Source organism: Sylvia atricapilla, chromosome 3, assembly GCF_009819655.1.
Source record: "Sylvia atricapilla isolate bSylAtr1 chromosome 3, bSylAtr1.pri, whole genome shotgun sequence".
Lineage (NCBI taxonomy): Eukaryota > Metazoa > Chordata > Aves > Passeriformes > Sylviidae > Sylvia > Sylvia atricapilla.
In genome coordinates, this window is record NC_089142.1 from 48,386,585 (window position 1) to 48,407,946 (window position 21,362).

Consider the following 21,362-nt stretch of genomic DNA (forward strand, 5'->3'; position numbering starts at 1 on the left):
CTGAGGGAATGTTATGCGTTGTTCATCAGAGTTCAGTAACATAAAGTTGTAATTAATTTTTTGGTGATAAGAGCCCTCTTGATAGGTTTGTTTCTAAGGCCTTTTTTAAATACAGAATTTGTTTTGCATTTAGTGAGTTTTTATTTCAGGCTGCTAGGGATGTCTCTGGACATTCTCCTAAGACAAGGGTATTCAAACATATGTATACGAGGCAGATCTTAGCAGTAGACTCCATTTCTCTCTGCCAGACCAAGAATGGTTCAATATGGGACATCCTGTATCATTACTACAGACCCTTATTTGTCATCTCCTCCCTGCTTTACAGTCTGGCTCAGTGGGGAAATGACAATAACATCAGTGCTTGCCAAGTGAGAGGCACATCACTAGTAGGTAATAGTAGAAGGCAAATATGGAGTTAACTCAAAGTAGAACAATTCAATTCTCAGGAAAAAAAAAAGCATTTATATTTTAGGCAAGTGTAGGCTGTACATTCTGAATTCTTAGGGTCTGTTCTCCATTTTACAAGGCAGGGTTTCAAGAAAGTTTTCTATAGTTTGAAGCATGTCTTAGTAGGGAAATAATGTTATAGATCACTGCCCTTTCATATGTGATTTTAAAAATACAAAGAACCAAAGAAATCCTGTGGTAACCTCAGCAAGTGCCAGTATGGAAAAGTGTATATTAAGGAAGTATTTAATGTCTTTTTTTTCTTTTCATATGGCTAGAAAGAGGACAGTTAAAATTTTGTGAACAGCCTGTTCTCTATAAAGCACCAGCAAGGGTTCTGCAAGCTCTTGGTGGCCCCAGGTCAATTATTTGGGGATTAGTGGTAAATGAAATCATGTGGTTTATGACAAAAATAAGTTTGACATCTCCACATATATCCCCCTCTGTTCATTAAAACAATTTCAAAAATTCATAGCTATTTGAGAGCATGGAAGCTCTGTGGAATAGAGACATACCTATATGTCTTTACAGAAAACATTCTTGAGTACATTTGCTAAATAAAGCATTATAATTATCTCTATGGAAAAGTTGTTTTTATTTTATTTAAATGTTTTTCCTGATAATTGCAGTAATAATGTTCATCAGCACTTGGGTCAAACCACAAACCTTTGCTTCATCTTCTTTACACCATTTAGATAGATGTTATCTACGTTACTCCTGTTAAGCCTTCTGCAAGTCTGTGTATTGGAATGTGATGAGGTTTCCTTGTCTACAGTGAATAGGTCAGAATATTTCAGTAGGTTCCAGCTACTGAGTCAGTTCAGAGCACTGTGTTCACTTACGTAATTCCAGTGCCTGGATTCAATGAATTTGCTACATTTTATCTGAGCAAAGATTTAGGTACCCAGTTTATTTCTGATGCATGCATAGTCACTGGATTATGAGAGCCTTCATACAGTAACTCAGCTCACCTAAGACCTTGGAACACCTTCAAGACATACCTTCCCCTTTTTCCCTAAATGCAAAAGTCACGTAAAGTGCTTAATTGTCTATTTTAACTCACTTCGCTTTGTTTCTTTAAGGCAAAGGGAGCTGAGCCTGGGGAGTGTCACCCATACAGCTCCATTTTGGTAGTGCCTGCTGAAAGCAACTAAACTGTGACAGGCTGTGGATAGCTGGAAATCTCTTCATTTCTGCCTTTGCACTGTGATGACATGAACACAGCAAAACTAGCTGTTGGCTTATGTTCAGTTTTAAAGACACTGCTAGTTTTTTAATATTATGTACTATTATTTGCCGTGAAACACCAAAAAATGAGATGTTTATTCCATGTCTATGCATACTTCCCCTGTGTCAATTTGCTATTGCCTTGAACAACCAGAAAACCACCTTGTAGTTTAGGAGACTTTAAAAATGCCCAGTGATTCTGGTTCTACTCTTTTTTTTTTTTTTTTTTTTTTTTTTTTTTTTTTTTTTTTTTTTTTTTTTTTTTTTTTTTTTTTTTTTTTTTTTTTTTGTTTCCATCTGTCTCTCTCATCTACCAAGGACTGTAACTTTCTTCGATTTTCGATTTTGATTTTGAAACAAATGGAGGAACACATTGTTCTATGCCATCAGTGCTGTGGCATGGGCAATCGGATGTTGGCTAGAAGCATCTGTGTCACAGAAAATAAACAGTTCGAGGCCTCAGGTGGCAGGACTCTGAAAAATCCAAGGTGCCTTTGCTTCACTAGGAGGTGCAGTGAGGAAAAAGAGGTAAATGGGATCAGCTCTATTGGCTTGTGGGAGGGCTGGGGAAAGATGGTGTTCCTCCACACTTGCCTATGCAGGAGAGGATGTTCTCCTCACCTTTGTATCCTTTGAACTGCAGAAGAGAAGTGACCTCGGTGAGCTCTGTGTCCATGCAGAAGCATTTAGCACTAGGTTCATCTAGACTTCATCTAGACTGAACAGCTTATGAAATGTTACTGTATGGCACCCAGCAGCAAAGTTATTTTTCGCTCCCTGTTTTAAATGGAGTAAAAAACTTGAGGTGTTTCTGGCACATGCCTCTGCTCCCATTCTTATTCTGCCTCTTTTTCATTTCTGAACATCTTCATTTTCTGCATCTCTGGCCACAGGAAAAAGCGGCTATCCAAGAACTGGGTATATGGGGATGGGTTACTGTGTTAATCTGAGACTCTGCTGACTTCACTCAATTTCTCTTCAAAGCTGCAGTTCAGTCATGCGTGATTCATTTCAGGACTGCGTTCTCATTTAGTCTAAAGTTGTTTCACTGTATTCTGAACAAAGTGCATGGCAATTCAGCCCACAGGTAGTGGTGTGTGTGTTTGAGAGTGGAAGTGGAATCTGGTTGTTAGATTCTTTCAATTATTTTTTGAGTCCAGCCAAAAAATGTCTGTCTATGTTATATACATTATTGTGACTGAAGGAAGCAAAGGGAAAGGAGAACATTACTTCATTTCTTAAAACTTGTAAGATGAAAGCTTATTCTGAAGAATTATGTGTCTGAAATACATCTCATTCTTGCTGCTAATCTATGCATTTTCCACTGATGAAAAGCGTTTTCTTAGTGTTTGAAAGCATATAGAGTTTGGAAAATAGCTGTATTTCTGCACTGGGACATTACATTCACATTTTTTGGTCTGGAGAAGATTCAGTTGGGATCATAAATACTTTTGCCTAACTTTAATTCCTTTGCTCTGGCTAGTCTGTTAAAATCAGTTGGGCAACTTCAGGCTGGTAAGTCAGATAGAGCTAATGAAGCCAAGATGTCATTTTCTGTCCTTTCTTGGCAGCTGACTCCAGGGGCTCCCTGCAGCAGAAGGCCTATGCAATCCAGTGCTGGATATGTCTGTACTGTGATCAGTATAGAGACTGTTTTCCAAATGAGTTCCACCTTGAAACAAATAATGTCAAAGCATTACAATTAAGAGCCCTGGACCCTCTCAAGTAAGGAACAAAACTATTCTCTGCTTCAAGCAGGCAGGAGACTGGACCCAGCTACACAGTAAGTCAGTGCATTCCTTCAGCCAAATGTGTAGCATTTTCCCCCGATGCTACCTTTCCTCACAGGTTCTTCAGGCTGACAAGGGGTTCATAACATTTATGATTATTTTCAAGAAGTTTAGGATGCAGAGCAAAACTGCTAGCTGAAATGCATTATTGTATGAGACATTTAGCATGATGTTGTGGCCTTTTTCTTCTTTGACTTGTGTCCAAAACCATCAATGATTTTACTGGTTTCCTAACTGACCCTGAGACAGTGAAGAGAAAAACTGTCCCAGTAAAACCCCAGGGCTTTGTTATCATGAACAATAATCCATAACAAGTATATATCAGTTTATTACTGTCCCCAAAATATTGACATACATTTTTTCACCAAACATTCCATGTTCAGTCTAGCTTTGTACCTACCTCCAGCTGGAAGGCATTCTTCAAGGAGGTGGAACACTTCTAAAATCACGAGTATAAAACCCCTGGTTTCCCACTTCATTAAAACTGTGACATAGGAAACAAGGAATGCCTGGAAAGCTGGTCCCATCGGTTATGCCCACAGGAAATGCTGATGAAGAAAGCTTGAGGGCATGGAAACTTCCTACACTGCCACACTGCTGTGAGAGTAAGTTAGATTAATTCACCCTATGGCAAGAATGAATAGATGATCAGCATAATGCATTCCTTTTTATCCCTAAAGAACAGGATTATTATTGGGATGAGGAGTTGAACTCTTTTGGACATGCTATAGAAGGCCAGGTTTCTCCATGACCTAATATGGATGCTACACCATTTACAGTAGACCTTTACTGCTAATTCTAGTCTGAAACTATTCACTGCTAGTCCTTTTTTATATGGCATAACCCTTATTTTTGATCAAGAAAATAATTGTATTCTTTCACTTATTAAGTTTGTCATGGAGTTTCCTCTGGTGGACCCAACTGCAGGTTGGTAGCAATGGGAAAATGGGCAGAAGACCAGAGTCATTGGGAGGCACTTGAAGAACTCTGGCTTTATGGAAGCTAGAGGAATAGAAGATGTTCATAATGCTATAAAATACAGATGCAGATGCCAGGCAAATAAAATTACAATGATGATGGAGTATTTGAACATTACAGAATAAATGAGGGCAGATCGAGCAACTTGGAAAGTTGCTGCTAACATAAAATATCAACTGGGAATATTTCTCCTTGTGTCCCATATATCCTTTTCTTTTGAATCATGTCTTCCCATTAAAAAATGGAAATGCACACACAAGTGCTGTTGAGTGTAATAGAGTTCAGCCTTTAATACAAGCCAGACATGGTTACCTGGAGCCTGACTCAGCTTGTACAACTGTGGTGAGCTGAAAAATCTGGGTATTTTGTAGCTAAGGATTATACTGATTAGAAAAAATACATGAGCAAGGGGGTTGAGGATCAGAAGAAACTTTTCAATTCTTTGATGACTTTGAAAACCATAAGGTCTCAATTCTTGGGCTTCACTACTATTCGAAAAACTATAAGCAACAAAATTTCGCAGCAAAGGAACCTGAGAAGGAAACTTGAGACAGTGGTGTACCATGAACTAAAGAACTAGTTAATTTGTTGAAGTTTAAAAAAAAAAGAAGGATAAATTTAATGGCAAAGTACAGAGCATGTTTTGTAGCACATGATCAGCCACCATTAGGAGACACATACACAGAATCCAACAGATAAAATCTTAGGACAAGGGGGAAATGCCCTTAAAGATAAAAGAAGGCAGATTTAGATTAGATACCAGGAATAAATTCTTTACTGTGGGGATGGTGAGGCTCTGGAACAGGTCACCCTGAGAGTTCTACCACCCATCCCTGGCAGTGTTCAAGACTAGATTGGATGGGGGCCTCAGTGCCCTGGTCTAGTGGAAGGTTCCGCACAAGGCAGGAGGGTTGGAATTCGGTGATCTTTCAAGTCTCTTCCAACTGAGACCATTCTATGATTCTATGGCTCCTATGAACTTCCAGTTACTCAGCAATTCCAAGGCAGCAAAATGTGATGGTATAATCTGAAGAAAGCAAGGACACATGGAATACAAAATCTATAATAAAAGTATACAAATATTTTTTGTTTAATGTGCTTAAATTTGCAAAGTAATTTCATGATATATAATTTTCCATAGTAAATGAAAAAGACTGAGGTTTTCTTTCTTAGAACTGGCTAGTTAATTATCCAGGGTGATTTGCCTGATTAGTCTTAATTACAATCTACCTACCAAGGCTACTTAATTTCACGTAAAACATGACAAATTCTACCTTTCTAATCCTAGGCTTCTATCATGTTTTCTTAGAATGTCAGCAAATATTTGTCACTTAATCTGCAGGCAACATTAAAGAACACACAGTTTTGTTTATGGTTCATATAGACTATAAAACCCTCATGCAGCTGGTTTCTGTGGGACATTTGGGCCAGGTCACAGACCTTCCCCATAACAGAAATGAGACCTATAGAGGACCCAAAGTGTTGAAAGAGTAGCAGTAAATAATGGCAAGGGACAATTAGTGCCATGACTTATGTGACTTAGTTCCAGAGCTCACCAGATAGAGCCTCCTTCAGAGCCAGGCTTGGTTTTCCAGACCTGTTTCCTTCCTGCCTGCTGAAATTCATTTTCCCAAAAGCTGTTAATATATGTAATACCTCAAAATAGCAATATAATGTATGCAAATGATTGTAAGCTGTGCAGGCCCAGGCACAGTGCTACTTCTCCAGCTGCTGTTCTACTTAGTATTAGCACTACTAATGATTTAGGTGGTGCCCCTGAGCTGTGTGACACTTCCTAAACTTGTAAGAAGGCTGGGTCCACCATAAAGTCAGAATAACTTCCTTAGTTTCACCAAGTGAGGCAATGGACCTCTGCGGGGGAGGTCAGTCCAGCTGGAACCTAGGTGCAGACCTGCTTGTAGACAGGACCTCCAACATGTTCAGCATTCATTTCACCTGGAATGAGAAAAAAGGTATGACAAGAATTTTCCTAGAATAAAAAGCCACATTATCCATGTGTCTTTCTGAGCTGGAGAAATGCAGCTTACATCTCTCAGATGAAGAAGCAAGTCCATTTCTTATAAAAGACAACCAGTACAGAGGTGCTTTTTCCATTGCAACCATGAATGTCCAAGATATTACAGTATTAATAGAAGAGGGAGTTGAGCTTTATGAGACTACTGGAAGGAATTTAGGACAGCATGGGTCTTGGAACAGCTGGAAGGAGCATGACTTGTAGGAAAACGAAACCAGTCTTTGGATATTCTGAAGAAGTAGAAAAAGTTTCAAAAAAAACCTTACAAATAACCTACTGTAAAGACATATTAATATCACTGAAACAAGGTCTGCACAATATGTAGTGGTAAAGTCCTTCAGTGTTCTTACACATGCCGCATTTATGAACAGTGTTATGCATTTTATTGAACCTCAGACACTAGTTAATGTTAGAGGTTTTGCCACCTAGAAAATGTCTCGAATGCAGAAATTCTTCTGCAAATGAAGAGATAGATTAAAATGTCAAGGAGAAAATAAAATATTAAACAAGTCCACTTCTTTTCAACTAGCCTCTTCATTTTCATAAAGATATTTCAAAGTAGAAGATTTTTCAAATAAAACATTTTTTGTTCTAAAAGATGTCCATCTTTTAAATTCTCACATTGTTCCAACCCCCCCTAGAAGACATGAAATTTAATGCAAATCAATGTACAAACAACATTTAATTTTTTACAAACAACAAACAAACTTACATTGGAATTCTGGGTCTATTAACAGAAACCTGTTTTTCTGAAAACTTTCCATAGAATGCCTTGCAGGCATTGTGGCAATTATTGACAAGTTATAATTTTCTATATGTGGCTACTTAAACAAGTGTTAATGTAGAGGGCAAGAAAGAGCTGCCCTGACAAAGAGAGCTCTGAGTGAACAGGGCTCAGTAACTTTCCAGCCCCACGGCTCCTCACAACCCCCAGCTGTTGTCCCCAGCTCCCAAAGCTGCCACCAGCTGGGCTCACGCTGGCCACTCCTGCACCCCACTTGTCTGCCAGCACAGCTGCTCCCCCACTTCCAGTTAGGGTGGTCTCTCTCCCCTCACCCACCACTCTCTGAATATTTACCACTAACATGTTTTCTTGGAGGATGGTTAGTCCTTTTTCATGCAGAGCTCCCCTCCCTTTTCACACGAAGCTTGTTCCTGAAATTGTATTTTATTAGGGAAAAATAAAACACTGCTCAAATTAGGGTCAGAAAGAGAACTAGCAGGGTTTCTTGCCTCTACACTTTCCCTTGTGTGATCATAATCTGTTCCAGAGAGCTGCCTCTGGTCCTTTGCCTCTCTTGTTAAACCAGTGGTTCCTGGAGGCAGCCCATGTGCCTGTCTTTGTCAGGATGTGTCCTTGCAGCAATTTCACATTGCATCTGTTTTTTCTCTGCCGTGCTGACAGAGAATCACAGAATCATCAAAAGGTCTAGGCTGGAAGGGTCCTTAAAGATCTTCCAGTTCCCACCCATGTGCCTTGGAAGGGTCAGTTTCCATGAGACAAGGCTGCTTCAAACCTCATCCAATCTGTCCTGGAACACTTCCACTGATGGGGCATCTGCTAAGATTTTTTCAGGTATGATGAATTCTGGTTTCAAGGTTTGCAGATCTCTCTCTCTACCTGCCTCGAGGTAAAAATCACAGTAACAGTACTTGCCAATAATGCAAAGTTATTCTCGATATTGGAAAATGAACCACTGCTTTAAAGAAGTGAAGAGATACTTTCTTAGGCTGCCCAACCAGAAAGCAAAATGGCATGTCTAATTCAGTATACAGAAGAAATGGTGTTTAAAGTGAAACCAAATCCTACCTTCATATATACACTGATAGACTCTGAGCTTGCTGAGGCTTTTGCTCAAGTACTGAAAGGCTTTTATTATAATGCATATCTTGTTAAAATATCTATTCATGGATGATATAAAATAAAATCCCGAAGATATTTCAAGGAAATATAAAACAAATGTCAGTATTCCTTTGCAGCAAACTGTGATTCAATTTCATCTCCAATGCATTTTAGATCTGGCGTATGTCCTATTTCCACTCGTGAAAAAAGGTACCTGAGTCCTAGAGAACAAGTTAGGTAGCAACATGGATTGTTGGGTGATTGAAGAGACAAGGTCTCCGAGGTTTGCATCATGAAGTCAATTTTATTGAACACACTGCTGGTTTCTAGATCTCTCAAGCATGAGCTAAAAATAACTACTTGCCTAAATAATAACAACTGTAACAACAATATCTATGTTTCTTAGTAACATTGCTAAACAATGCGCTTGCATAGACCTGTACAGGCCTCTACTGTCCTGCATACATACATACACACATACATGCATACATATACACATACACCCTTATCTCTTCCTCCATCAGGGTCCTGCCTCCAGTTGCCAGGGCTTGTAGCCACCTAGTACATCTACTTCTGTAAGGAGTTCAGCAGTACCTTGAGTCCTGTACCTTAGCTCTTTCTCACATTTCCCTCTTCTTTTTACCACCAGTAAAATCTTTTTTGTGGACTTGCTATTCCATCTCTAAACACATGGTAAAACACATGGCAAATCAATAAGCATCAGAAGCAATAGTACAGCTAAAACATAAATTCCTGTTTTAAATAAATGCTTAAGCCAGCTAGTAAGACCCCAACTCCTAAATGTGTGTCCAGTCATGATCATCTACAGCTCTTTTTAGTTTGGGGACACAATCTCGAAGGGTCTATATGGTAGTGTGGGTAGATTAAGAGTGGTCCAATAGGTTCATGCAAGTCAAGCCTTCAAAATCTCCACATCCATGTCCTGGTAGTCCTACTACTTTTCTCATCTTGGTCTCAAGGCCTGTATGGCAATTAAGTAATTTTCCTTTTCTCTGAGTCTCATTTTCTTGGAGGCGACTGACCTTTGTCCAGACAAGCAGGTAACTACTTTGAAACCTCTTGGTGGTAAAACACATGCATGCCTTCTCCCCAGGTCAGTAAATTAGCTGGGTCTTATCATTGTACACTCATTAAAAACTTTATAAAAACTTTTAAAAATTGCCTCTGCACATGCAAATCTTTAAAGCAGTATTACTCTGCCAGGGATCAAATTTGATTTGATTTGATTTCAAAATTTCTAGTGTAAATATTCCTGTAAACGTTCTTAAAGAGCCATACTCTCTTTTGTTTTTTAACAATAGGTATGTCTCTCGTCATGAACATGAATGAAACGTAAAAAGCAAAACAATAAACTTACACTAAGTAAAAATTAATCAAATAATGTATGCAATCAGTAGTCCATAAGAGATAAAATGTTGATTTAAAACAATGCATTATCAATTCCTAAATACCATACCGTTACTCAGAGTCTCCAATTGCTAGTAAGCCTCATTTCAAAGTGAGGGCTTGGAGAACATTTGCTAGGTAAGATTTCCAAGTTTACTTTAAAAGATGTTCTAGCTATTATAGGTCCAAATTTGGCAAGCCAAAATGACTTAATTACAGATTTGGTGCAGAAAACACCTGGGAGTTTTTGCAGAACACCTGGGTTATTTTTTGGCATAATTCTTGTCTAGCTAGGGCTAAGACTTGGCCAGGGTCCAGGCATTAACTGGAAGAGTCTCCCTAATATATTTTAAAAACTCCTCAGTAATAGTAGTTAGGAAAGTTTCTTAAAATATGCGTATCTTGTAGATAGGTATACAACGGTATGTAAAGGTTTGTAACGCAACTGGCTTGTACTTATTTTAACTAAGTAATAATAAAGGAAAAAAAGGCATTAAACAGCTCATAACTAATACCAGTCATAATATAAAATTGTTATTAATTTTTCAAAGCTACCTACGGAAATAAACCAGAAAAATTTATTCTTATTTCTATAACCAAAGAATTGTATCTCGTAATCGAAATGAATACATTTTATCCAAATTTAATCACGCTTGATGCATTCATTTGCAGAGCAAAAGAATTGTATCTTATGATTTAAACAAGTATATTTCAACAAAAACTAAAGTTAACATCACCAAAACAAAACAGAAATGAATCTTAACAGGAATTAACTTATTTAAATCCTATCATTACAAAAAAGGTACTGAAAAATTGTCATATAAGAGTTAAGCATCAAGATAAACAACATGCAAGTAAACAATTGTACTGAAATAGCAGCAACATAAATCTATCAAAGGGATTAAACTGCTGCAGCTTTTTTAAAATTGCTTGTACATTAAATTTGAGTTTGGCTCAATAAAAGTAATGGGATACAAATATAAAAAACTAAATATTAAAACTAAACCAATAAGAATTTAGGTCAATAACTTGGTTAGGTTAATGGGAATGTAAAACTGGCATTTGCATACCAACAGTTACAAAGTCAAGGGTTTAAACTATTCTAAAATGTAAGCTACTGTTTACAGTATTTGTGGCCCATCAATATACTTAAACTGTTTTGATACTAACTTTAATTCTAATTTAAATGTGGCAAGGAAAAATAATTATACTGGAATCACCAAATAGCTATACCAAAAAATTCAGAATAAAATTACTTTCTTAAAACTACAAAATAAAAAGCAAGAACTGGTAAAGCTGATAGTGGAGTTTCAGAGAGTAATTACAACTAAGTCTCAAACAACTACTACAGATAAGATTCAAAGGTTGTCTTAAATGTGAGCAAAGAACGTTAAATTTATGACTTAGCCGATTACTCCAAGTGAATCCTGCAGTCTTGTTATGTTACCAGTATGTAGAAAAACATCACATCCACACAAACACCTTTGAATCTTTCCAGTAACAGTCCTGTGAAAAATCACAAATCACAGGTTAAAGTTTAACAGAGTTTCAATTAGTAAGTAGTGCCCGTTGGTATTCTGATGTGCTAGAGCTTCAGCATGCCATGCAGGCTATGCCACACTGGCCAGCACCAGGCAGGGGAGCCGCACCCATCGCTGTCGTTCAGGCAGCAGCCAGCAGCGAATGTCCCTATGGATTGCGGTGGTCCCTCTCTCTTTCACCCATAAGAGGTGGGCTGTGGGTTTTGTAGAGAGAGGCACAGTCCTTCCTGATTGTGAAGAACTCTGGGGTTTCACCGCAAAGGGAAGGCAAGAGGCATCCCCTTTACCTTTGGCATGGGAGTTTTCTTGGGCCTTCAGGACCACAAAAATCACCCACCAGGAGCGGAGCATTTCTACAATCAGTTTGTTCCTCTTCGTTGCACAGTCCTACTACAGTTGCACTCCTACTTTGTCCCACAAATCTGTCATAAAGATTGTGAACACCAGTAACTCCTGCTAGCTTAACTGCTGTCCATCTCAAGAGCGTTTTAATGTGACTACATGGAGGTAAGGATTTGCCATGCTGTTGTAAAAGCTTTAGCAGAAGTCCAAAAAGTCTCTTTCCTGAGAAGACACCCCTTGCCCCATCATCCCCTGCAGCTCACCTCCTTTTTAGAGGGATTTCACTGTTGCTGGCCAGCTTCCTTCTTCTTCTCAGGGGCACTTAGACCTGCAGGGCTTGCTGGCAGCCGCTCAGCTAGGCAGACATCACTCTCCTCACATAAGGGCACCAATTGGCGGGCGATTGAAGAAACAGGGTCTCCATGGTTTGCATCATGAAGCCGATTTTGTTGAACACACTGCTGGTTTATATATTTTTCAAGCATGAGTTAAAAAAAACCTACTTGCTTAAACAATAGTAACCATAACAACAATATCTATGTTTCTTAGTAACATTGCTAAACTATGAGCTAGCACAGACTGGTATAGGCTTGTAATGTCCTGCATACACACATACATAAATATCTCTTCCTCCTTCGGGGTCCTCTCCAGTTGCCAGGACTTGTAGCCCCCTAGCCGATCTACTTCTGTAAGGAGCTCAGCAGTACTTTGAGTCCTGCTTTTTACCTGTTTCCCAACATTTCCTCCTTTTTTCCACCAGTAAAATCTTCCTTGTGGACTTTTAAATCCAACTCTAAACACATGGTAAAACACATGGCAAATCAATAAGCATCAGAAGCAATAGTACAGCTAAAACATAAATTCCTGTTTTAAATAAATGCTTAAGCCAGCTAGTAAGACCCCATCTCCTAAGTGTGTGTCCAGTCATGATCATCTACAGCTCTTTTTAGTTTGAGGACACTATCTCGAAGGTCTATATGGTCGTGTGTGTGTAGATTAAGAGTGGTCCAATAGGTTCATGCAAGTCAAGCCTTCAAAATCTTCACATCCATGCATGTCCTGGTACTCCTCCTTTTTTTTTTTTTTTTTTTTTTTTTTTTTTTTTTTTTTTTTTTTTTGTCTTGGTCACAAGGGCTGGACGGCAACTAAGTAATCTACCTTTTCTCTGAGTCTCATTTTCTTAGAGGAGATCAACATTTGTCCAGACAAGCAGGTAAGAACCTTGAAACTTTCTGGTGATAAAACACATGCATGCCTTCTCCCTAGGTCAGTAAATTAGCTGGGTCTTATCATTGTACACTCAATTAAAAAACTTCACTTAAAAACTTTTAAAAATTGCCTCTGCACATGCAGATCTTTAAAGCGGTATTACTCTGCCAGGGATCGAATTTGATTTGATTTCAAAATTTCTAGTGTAAATATTCATGTAAACGCTCTTAAAGAGCCATACTCTCCTATCTTTGTTTTTTAACAAAAGGTATGTCTCTCGTCATGAACATGAAGGCAACATAAAAAGCAAACAATATGTGACAAAACAATAAACTTATACTAAGTAAAATTAATCTAATAATGTATGCAATCAGTAGTACATAAGAGATAAAATGTTGATTTAAAACAATGCATTATCAGTTCCTCAAATACCGTACCATTATCCAGACTTTGCAATACCTAGTAAGCCTCACTTCAAAATGAAGGCTTGGAGGACTATTCCTGGGTGAGATTTCCGAGTTCATTTTAAAAGAGTTTCTAGCTATTATAGGTCCAAATTTGGAAAGTCAAAATTACTTGATTACAGATTTGGTGCAGAAAACACCTGGAGGTTTTTGCAAAACAGCTGGGGGTTTTTTGGAATACTTCTTGTCTAGCTAGGGCTAAGACTTGGCGAGGGTCCAGGCATTAACTGGAAGAGTCTCCCTAATATATTTTAAAAACTCCTCAGTAATAGTAGTTAGGAAAGTTTCTTAAAATATTGTGTATCTTGTAGATAGGTATACAAGGGTATGTAAAGGTTTGTAACGCAACTGGCTTTGTTACTTATATTTAACTAAGTAATAATAAAGAAAAAAAGCCATTAAAGAGCTTACAACCAATAACAATCATAATATAAATTTGTTACTCATTTTTCAATGCTACCTACAGAAATAAACCAGTAAAATTTATTCTTATTTCTATAACCAAAGAATTGTATCTCGTAATCGAAATGAATATATTTCAGAAAAAATTCATTTGGGCTTTATGTCATTCATTTGTATAGCAAAAGAATTATATCTTATAATTTAAACAAGAACATTTCAACAACACTTTAAGCCAACATAACCAAAACAAAGACTAATCTTAACAGGAATTAAATTATTTAAATCCTATCATTACAAAAAAGGTACTGAAAAATTGTCATATAAGTGTTAAGCATCAAGATAAACAACATGCAAGTAAACAATTGTACTGAAATAGCAGCAACATAAATCTATCAAAGGGATTAAACTGCTGCAGCTTTTTTAAAATTGCTTGTACATTAAATTTGAGTTTGGCTCAATAAAAGTAATGGGATACAAATATAAAAAACTAAATATTAAAACTAAACCATAAGAATTTAGGTCAATAACTTGGTTAGGTTAATGGGAATGTAAAACTGGCATTTGCATACCAACAGTTACAAAGTCAAGGGTTTAAACTATTCTAAAATGTAAGCTACTGTTTACAGTATTTGTGGCCCATCAATATACTTAAACTGTTTTGATACTAACTTTAATTCTAATTTAAATGTGGCAAGGAAAAATAATTATACTGGAATCACCAAATAGCTATACCAAAAAATTCAGAATAAAATTACTTTCTTAAAACTACAAAATAAAAAGCAAGAACTGGTAAAGCTGATAGTGGAGTTTCAGAGAGTAATTACAACTAAGTCTCAAACAACTACTACAGATAAGATTCAAAGGTTGTCTTAAATGTGAGCAAAGAACGTTAAATTTATGACTTAGCCGATTACTCCAAGTGAATCCTGCAGTCTTGTTATGTTACCAGTATGTAGAAAAACATCACATCCACACAAACACCTTTGAATCTTTCCAGTAACAGTCCTGTGAAAAATCACAAATCACAGGTTAAAGTTTAACAGAGTTTCAATTAGTAAGTAGTGCCCGTTGGTATTCTGATGTGCTAGAGCTTCAGCATGCCATGCAGGCTATGACCACACTGGCCAGCACCAGGCAGGGGAGCCGCACCCATGCTGTCGTTCAGGCAGCAGCCAGCAGCGAATGTCCCTATGGATTGCGGTGGTCCCTCTCTCTTTCACCCATAAGAGGTGGGCTGTGGGTTTTGTAGAGAGAGGCACAGTCCTTCCTGATTGTGAAGAACTCTGGGGTTTCACCGCAAAGGGAAGGCAAGAGGCATCCCCTTTACCTTTGGCATGGGAGTTTTCTTGGGCCTTCAGGACCACAAAAATCACCCACCAGGAGCGGAGCATTTCTACAATCAGTTTGTTCCTCTTCGTTGCACAGTCCTACTACAGTTGCACTCCTACTTTGTCCCACAAATCTGTCATAAAGATTGTGAACACCAGTAACTCCTGCTAGCTTAACTGCTGTCCATCTCAAGAGTGTTTTAATGTGACTACATGGAGGTAAGGATTTGCCATGCTGTTGTAAAAGCTTTAGCAGAAGTCCAAAAAGTCTCTTTCCTGAGAAGACACCCCTTGCCCCATCATCCCCTGCAGCTCACCTCCTTTTAGAGGGATTTCACTGTTGCTGGCCAGCTTCCTTCTTCTTCTCAGGGGCACTTAGACCTGCAGGGCTTGCTGGCAGCCGCTCAGCTAGGCAGACATCACTCTCCTCACATAAGGGCACCAATTGGCGGGCGATTGAAGAAACAGGGTCTCCATGGTTTGCATCATGAAGCCGATTTTGTTGAACACACTGCTGGTTTATATATTTTCAAGCATGAGTTAAAAAAACCTACTTGCTTAAACAATAATAACCATAACAATAATATCTATGTTTCTTAGTAACATTGCTAAACTATGAGCTAGCACAGACTGGTATAGGCTTGTAATGTCCTGCATACACACATACATAAATATCTCTTCCTCCTCGGGGTCCTGCCTCCAGTTGCCAGGACTTGTAGCCCCCTAGCCGATCTACTTCTGTAAGGAGCTCAGCAGGACCTTTGAGTCCTGCTTTTTAGCTGCTTTCCTACAATGGATAGAGAAAGTATGGAAAGGTTTTTACTCAGATGATGAGTGACTATATTAGGGTTTCCCCAGCTGGGAAAGAGACGGCTGTGGTGAAGGTGCACAAGACCATGAGTTGATGGAGATACCAAGGACCCACTCACTTTTCTCTTTCCCTTCCAGGTCTTGGGGACATCAAATGGGATAGTGTCCCATTCAAATAAAGGTTAAGCACACTTGCTGTACAGTAATTTGGATCGCAGAAATTCTGCATGTGTCAAACAAATATATTAAATACAAATGAAATCCATGAAATCAGATAGTGTGAGAACATTGCCAAACTTCCTTTCCTTGTCCATGTGCTCACCTCTTGGCTGTAGCTTTTATGTGGCTGGATTAACCTTCAGTCTGACTAATTCCTCCTGATTTTACATGCTTTTTTGGTTGCTATGTAAGTCATTGTATTATACTGTTGAATAATACCAAGGGCTCCTCCAGGCCAAGACAAGCATTTCATTTAGCAGAACGTGTTCCTCTGCCGCAACAGCAGCAGCAGCAGTTCAGCACTGAGCACAGCACATCTGCAGCCACCCAAACCAGCTCTGCCTGCTCTGGAGCTTCTGTGCCATCCTCTCAGCTGCCGAAAGAGCTGAAATTGGACTTGTGACTTTTCAAATCCCTGACCTCCAAATCACCCATTTTTTTAAATTGGAGCTTATATGGCCTTGTCCAGCAAGAACCAAAGCCTCGGTCATTTAAAGATTAAATAAACAAAAAGGTCCAGCAGTTCTTCCCCTTGTCAAAGACAAATAAATCCATGACTCAATGAAATTTAAGGAAAAAAAAGTTACAGTTAAAAAATTTCTAATATACCTACCTCAAAATTAGATTGATTGATTATCTTGAAAAATTGACATGATTATAGTTGAATTTTCTTGCATAAGAGAACAAGCCATACTCTATAGCTAAAAAAACAGGCAGGATAAAAATCTGTATATGGTTCTGGGTGGTTTTCCCACATTTTATTCACACTTTAAATCTGGTGCCTCACTGACAAGATGATGAGGTTTAAGCTATTGCTAGTTACAATGCACATGTGAAGAAATACAATTTACTTTTATAGAAACAAATCTGTTCATTTTTTTGCTGTTTGTTGATAACTGGCGTGGTTTTCTGGTGTGGTCTCTGTTTGACTGTGCAGTAATTTCCTCTACGAATGGCTGTTTCTTTGCCTCACTCCATCACCACCAACAGAAACTGAAAGCTCTGCAAGCCTATGTAAGCTGTGGGAGCTGCAGGACGCCTGTCTTTCTTCTTTCCTTTTCTGACAGAGAGTTTGCTCTTCGGAAAGTAAGGAGAGGCAGAAAAATGGATAGCTTACAAAAGATACTGGATTTCTGCCTGCGCCACCAGACCATTCTGGGTTGCAGCATCATTTCCCTGCTGACAGCTGCCAGCGAGTACATCTTCTCCTCTGTGGTGTTCAAGTGCCCCTGCAATTCTAACAACATGCTGTATGGTTTTTCCTTCCTCTTAGCACCTGCTTTCGTCCTCTTTCTGCTTGGGTTCATGGTGAATCCCAGCACATGGCACCTGTTTACAGGCAAGTGCTCTGCGGAGAAGCATCGCGAATACAGTCCCTGGGGAACCTCTGCCTGCTGCTGCCAGGTGTTGGTGCCGATGATAGCCAAAGCTTCGGTGGCCCCGCTCACCTGGATAGCGGTGGCCCTGCTTGGAGCCGACTTCTATGAATGTGCAGCCAGCGGGAACAGCCTGATAGCATACTTCTACTGTAAAGATAATGGAACTGACTGCCGAACCAGCTGCTCAAAGTGCCCTGTGATGAGGAATTATCAGCAAATTTGACAAGTGAACGGCTCAGCCTTCATGCACAGTCCCAGGTAAAACCTCACTGCTCTTATCCTCACACTATGAGCTTCATCCCTCAATGCTCAATGTGTAGTGGTGCCTGACGGTGACTGTAAAAAATCCTTCTCTCTTCTGTTAGAAAATGTCATGTGCCAAAAGCACACAGATAGAAAAATTCACTGGCCAAAAAGCAGTAACAGAAAAGCAATAGGTGTATCTTTACGATACTTTCTGAGTATGGATGTTTCCATGGTAATGGTTTGGCACTGTCATTAACAAAACCTCATGGGCAAGAGACCAGCCTAGAGAATGTGACTTTCCACCATCAATTTTCTTCTCAAGTAACTTAGATGTGGTGTGAGTTCTTCCCCTTCTCCACTTTTATGTCAATACTTCAAACTTCTGCAAAGAGGCAATCAGTTGAGGGGAAGCTGAGATCACAAACAGAGGGGAATACAATGTCTCCTTGCAACACAGTGGTTGCAAGGAGACATCTGGAAAGAGAAACAATAAGAACTGCCTGTTTGACTGCAAATCTCAATGCTTGAACCTCTTAATAATTTCACACATGCATTCTACAAGAATAGTTAAAATACATATCTGTCTTGTTAAAGTTTCTAGTTCTTACAGAAAACTGCATGATCAAAATAGTAAGATTTCTGCATTGTTTTTTGTTTGGTTCTTTGGCAGCACTCCAGTTTTGCTTCTACATTTGAAGGAATTTTGTCTTAGCTCCAGTAGGAAAATCAGGTTTTGCAGCTCTTTCTCAGAAAAAACATTAATCGTTGGTTAGCAGAATTAAGTTCATATAAGTTTATAATTACTTGGATTATTTTGTAAGATGCTTTTCTGTACAAAGCCAAGTTTAAAAAAAAAAAAAAAAAAGTGTTTTTATTTGGTAAAAACTTAGCTTGCTGCTACTCCAAGAAAAAGGTGGAAAGAGTGAAACGCTATACCATTGATTTTAGATGGCATAAGAAAGGAGCAAAACTAAGGAAGACTGACTACTACTGACATTGCAGGGGCATCTGAAAGAGACATCAGTCAAACAAAAATTGAAAAGTGTGAGTGCATTTTTATTACTGACTACTATTTTTAATATCTAATCTACTTTCAACAAAATTAAGAAACAAAACCAACACAAAATCCTTCTCCTTGAGCACTCAATACTTTTTCATTTGGGAAAAAAGTCATCCTGAGGCAAAAGAGCATGTTGCAGGATCTCTGCCTGGAGCTTCCAACTAAGTACCCCAGGGTAGAGGAGGGACAAGCATCTACTAGGACACTTGGTTTTGATGAGACTTGTCTAAGGATGGTAAAATCAGCTAGAAAACAAGAATGAATTCCCAGAGTCAATAGCCAAATCTGTGTTCTGCCCACAAAGCATACAGGACACAAACTTTCCTCTGTGTTGTGCAAAACTCAGCTGCTTTTGCAGGCTCAAACATCAGGGAGAGTAGCTACACTCCATGAGAACATAGCCAGTGGGAGCTCTGTTTTGCAGCACAAAGCACACAGAGTGATTCTGCAGCCTCTGTACCATAAATGTGACCACACTGCAGAAATTGATGGTCAGTATCTTGCCTTAAAAGTAAAGAATGCTGGATCTAACTGAATAAATAACTTCTGTCCATCTTCTCTTTTTCTGGTATTCATCCTCAATCTGACAAGATCAGCTGAGGGGTGCAGAAGCTGTGTATGTCTGCCTGAATTGCACACATGGGATCTCCTCTTTTGGCAGCAAGCAGACAGTTACATGCACTCCACGGTGTCTTTGCTTGCAGTTTTCATATTTCTTCAACATTATGTTCTATTCTCCCACATATGGCCATGCAAAAACACCATTAACCTCTGTATCCTTTTTCCAAGCTGGCAGGATGGTTCCTGATAGCCATCATCATGACTGGGGTAGTGATTTCAACATGTGTCAGCCGCTGTTACTCACCGGTCAGCTATCTTCAGCTCAGGCTCTATGAAATTTACTCAAAAATAGAAGAGGAACAGTTTGAGATCAAATCCAAAGAGCATGCAGAGGAGCTGGCAAAAATAAATACAAATAGCTTTTTTGAAGCTGATGACCCAGCACCATTTCATACTCCCAGCACTGAAGAATGGCACAACATTTCAACCTTGTATACCATTAATTCAAAAGCGCCGTATTACAGCTTGTTACACCAGTTTGTGGACAGCAAAAAAGGCAAAAGCAGCAAAAGAGGCAAGAGCACCAAATTCAAGGAACAAGCTCAGGATCACACTGACTATGCAAATATGAATGAAGCCCAGACAAGCATTTAAGGGTTGTAAAGAAAAAAAATCCTGTGCAATGCTGGAAGTCTTTTAACCTTACTGATATAAGAAGAATTTTTTTCTCTGCTCTTACTAAAATCTATGCAAGGTGAAAGCTGTTAGTTGTAACCCTCAGGAGATTGCTTTTAATTACATTTTAATCCTTTTGCTTAAGTACATTTAAATGAAAGTTTCTTCGGTTGCTGTCCATTAAGAAGAATCGTACGAAAAATAATCAGCATCCACGAAGATCTCAGCATGTATTATTACTCAAATTATTACTGAAACTTAAAAGCACTTGGCAGGTGAAGTGACAATACAAATCCTTATCAAAGAGACAAAAGAAGGAATGGAAGATTTGATCAAAAATTCAGCTTAGTTTATTACCTCTCTCTTTACAATGAAGCCTTCAGCAACACTTAGAGCAAGCTGTAGATTAAAAAAAATTAGCTTGTCTTGAGGCATTAGGCTCATGAATAACATGGTGGTGTGGGTGAAGCTTCTATATTAACACACATTAAAAGCACATTCATACATTTAAGTACATTAAAAATCTGCAATCCGTATTAGCAAAGAGTAATCTTCTAATCAAATAACATCTCATTATAGGAAATAAAAATACAAGTTTCGAGTGAAGGATGATAAAGTTCACTTCTCTTCTGAAGAGCTGTTGTTTAAGAGTGCATTTCCGATATGTAAGTCAGATTGTTGGTGTGGTCTGTTTGTTTACTCCTCCCAGAAATTCCCTCTTTCTACACAATTAAACCAGAAATTATTCAGACACACAGACAGGAATTCCAAGAAGTGAATTTTTACATTCATTTAGAAAGGAAGGAGGAAGAGCGTAATGTAATGAGTTTGGAAGCTTCTTTCTCACTACAATCTAAAAACAACACATCAAGCCAAAACAAGATTTAATTCTCCATGTAGAAAAGAAGTTTTAAAAGATATTCATGGCAGTCACTGACTTGCTCAGTGCTCTTTTCCTTCCAAAAGAAACTTGATGATTATACAGTACCAGGGCAGGCTGGGGGCTGACCTCTGAAAGAGCATCTCTGTAGAGAAGGGCCTGGGTGTCTCGGTGGATGGAAGCTGAATATGAGGCAGCAGAGCTCTTGTAGCCAGGAGAGCCAGTGGTGTGCTGTGGTGCACTGGGAAGAGTGTGGCCAGCAGGTCAAGGTGATCCTCCCTCTTCTCAGCCCTGCTGAAGTCACATCTGAAGTGCTGTGTCCTGTTCTGGGCTCCTCAGGTCAAGAAAGACAAGGAGCTACTGGAGCGGGCTCAGCAGAAGGGCCACAGAGGTGATTTGGGTCTGGAGCATCCCTCCTATAGGATGCCTTATAGAGGAGATGCTGCAGGAGCTGGGCCTGTTTAGTCCAGAGCAGAGACGACTGAGAGAGGATCTCCTGAATATCTCTCAAAGGTGGGT

At 39.0% G+C, this 21,362-nt stretch overlaps 1 long non-coding RNA gene and 1 pseudogene across 2 annotated transcripts in view; both read left to right on the plus strand.

Annotated features, from left to right (window-relative positions):
* The window catches only part of LOC136359053 (uncharacterized), a 945,479-nt gene that overhangs the window by 257,179 nt on the left and 666,938 nt on the right, over nucleotides 1–21,362 (plus strand). Inside the window, exon 2 of one of the 2 annotated variants that reach the window (XR_010743216.1) lies at nucleotides 1,869–1,973. This is a non-coding gene — a long non-coding RNA (uncharacterized lncRNA). The remainder of the gene's footprint in view (nucleotides 1–1,868; nucleotides 1,974–21,362) is intronic. The other variant, XR_010743215.1, reaches the window with a different exon arrangement.
* On the plus strand, nucleotides 17,147–19,942 carry LOC136359800 (calcium homeostasis modulator protein 6-like; annotated as a pseudogene).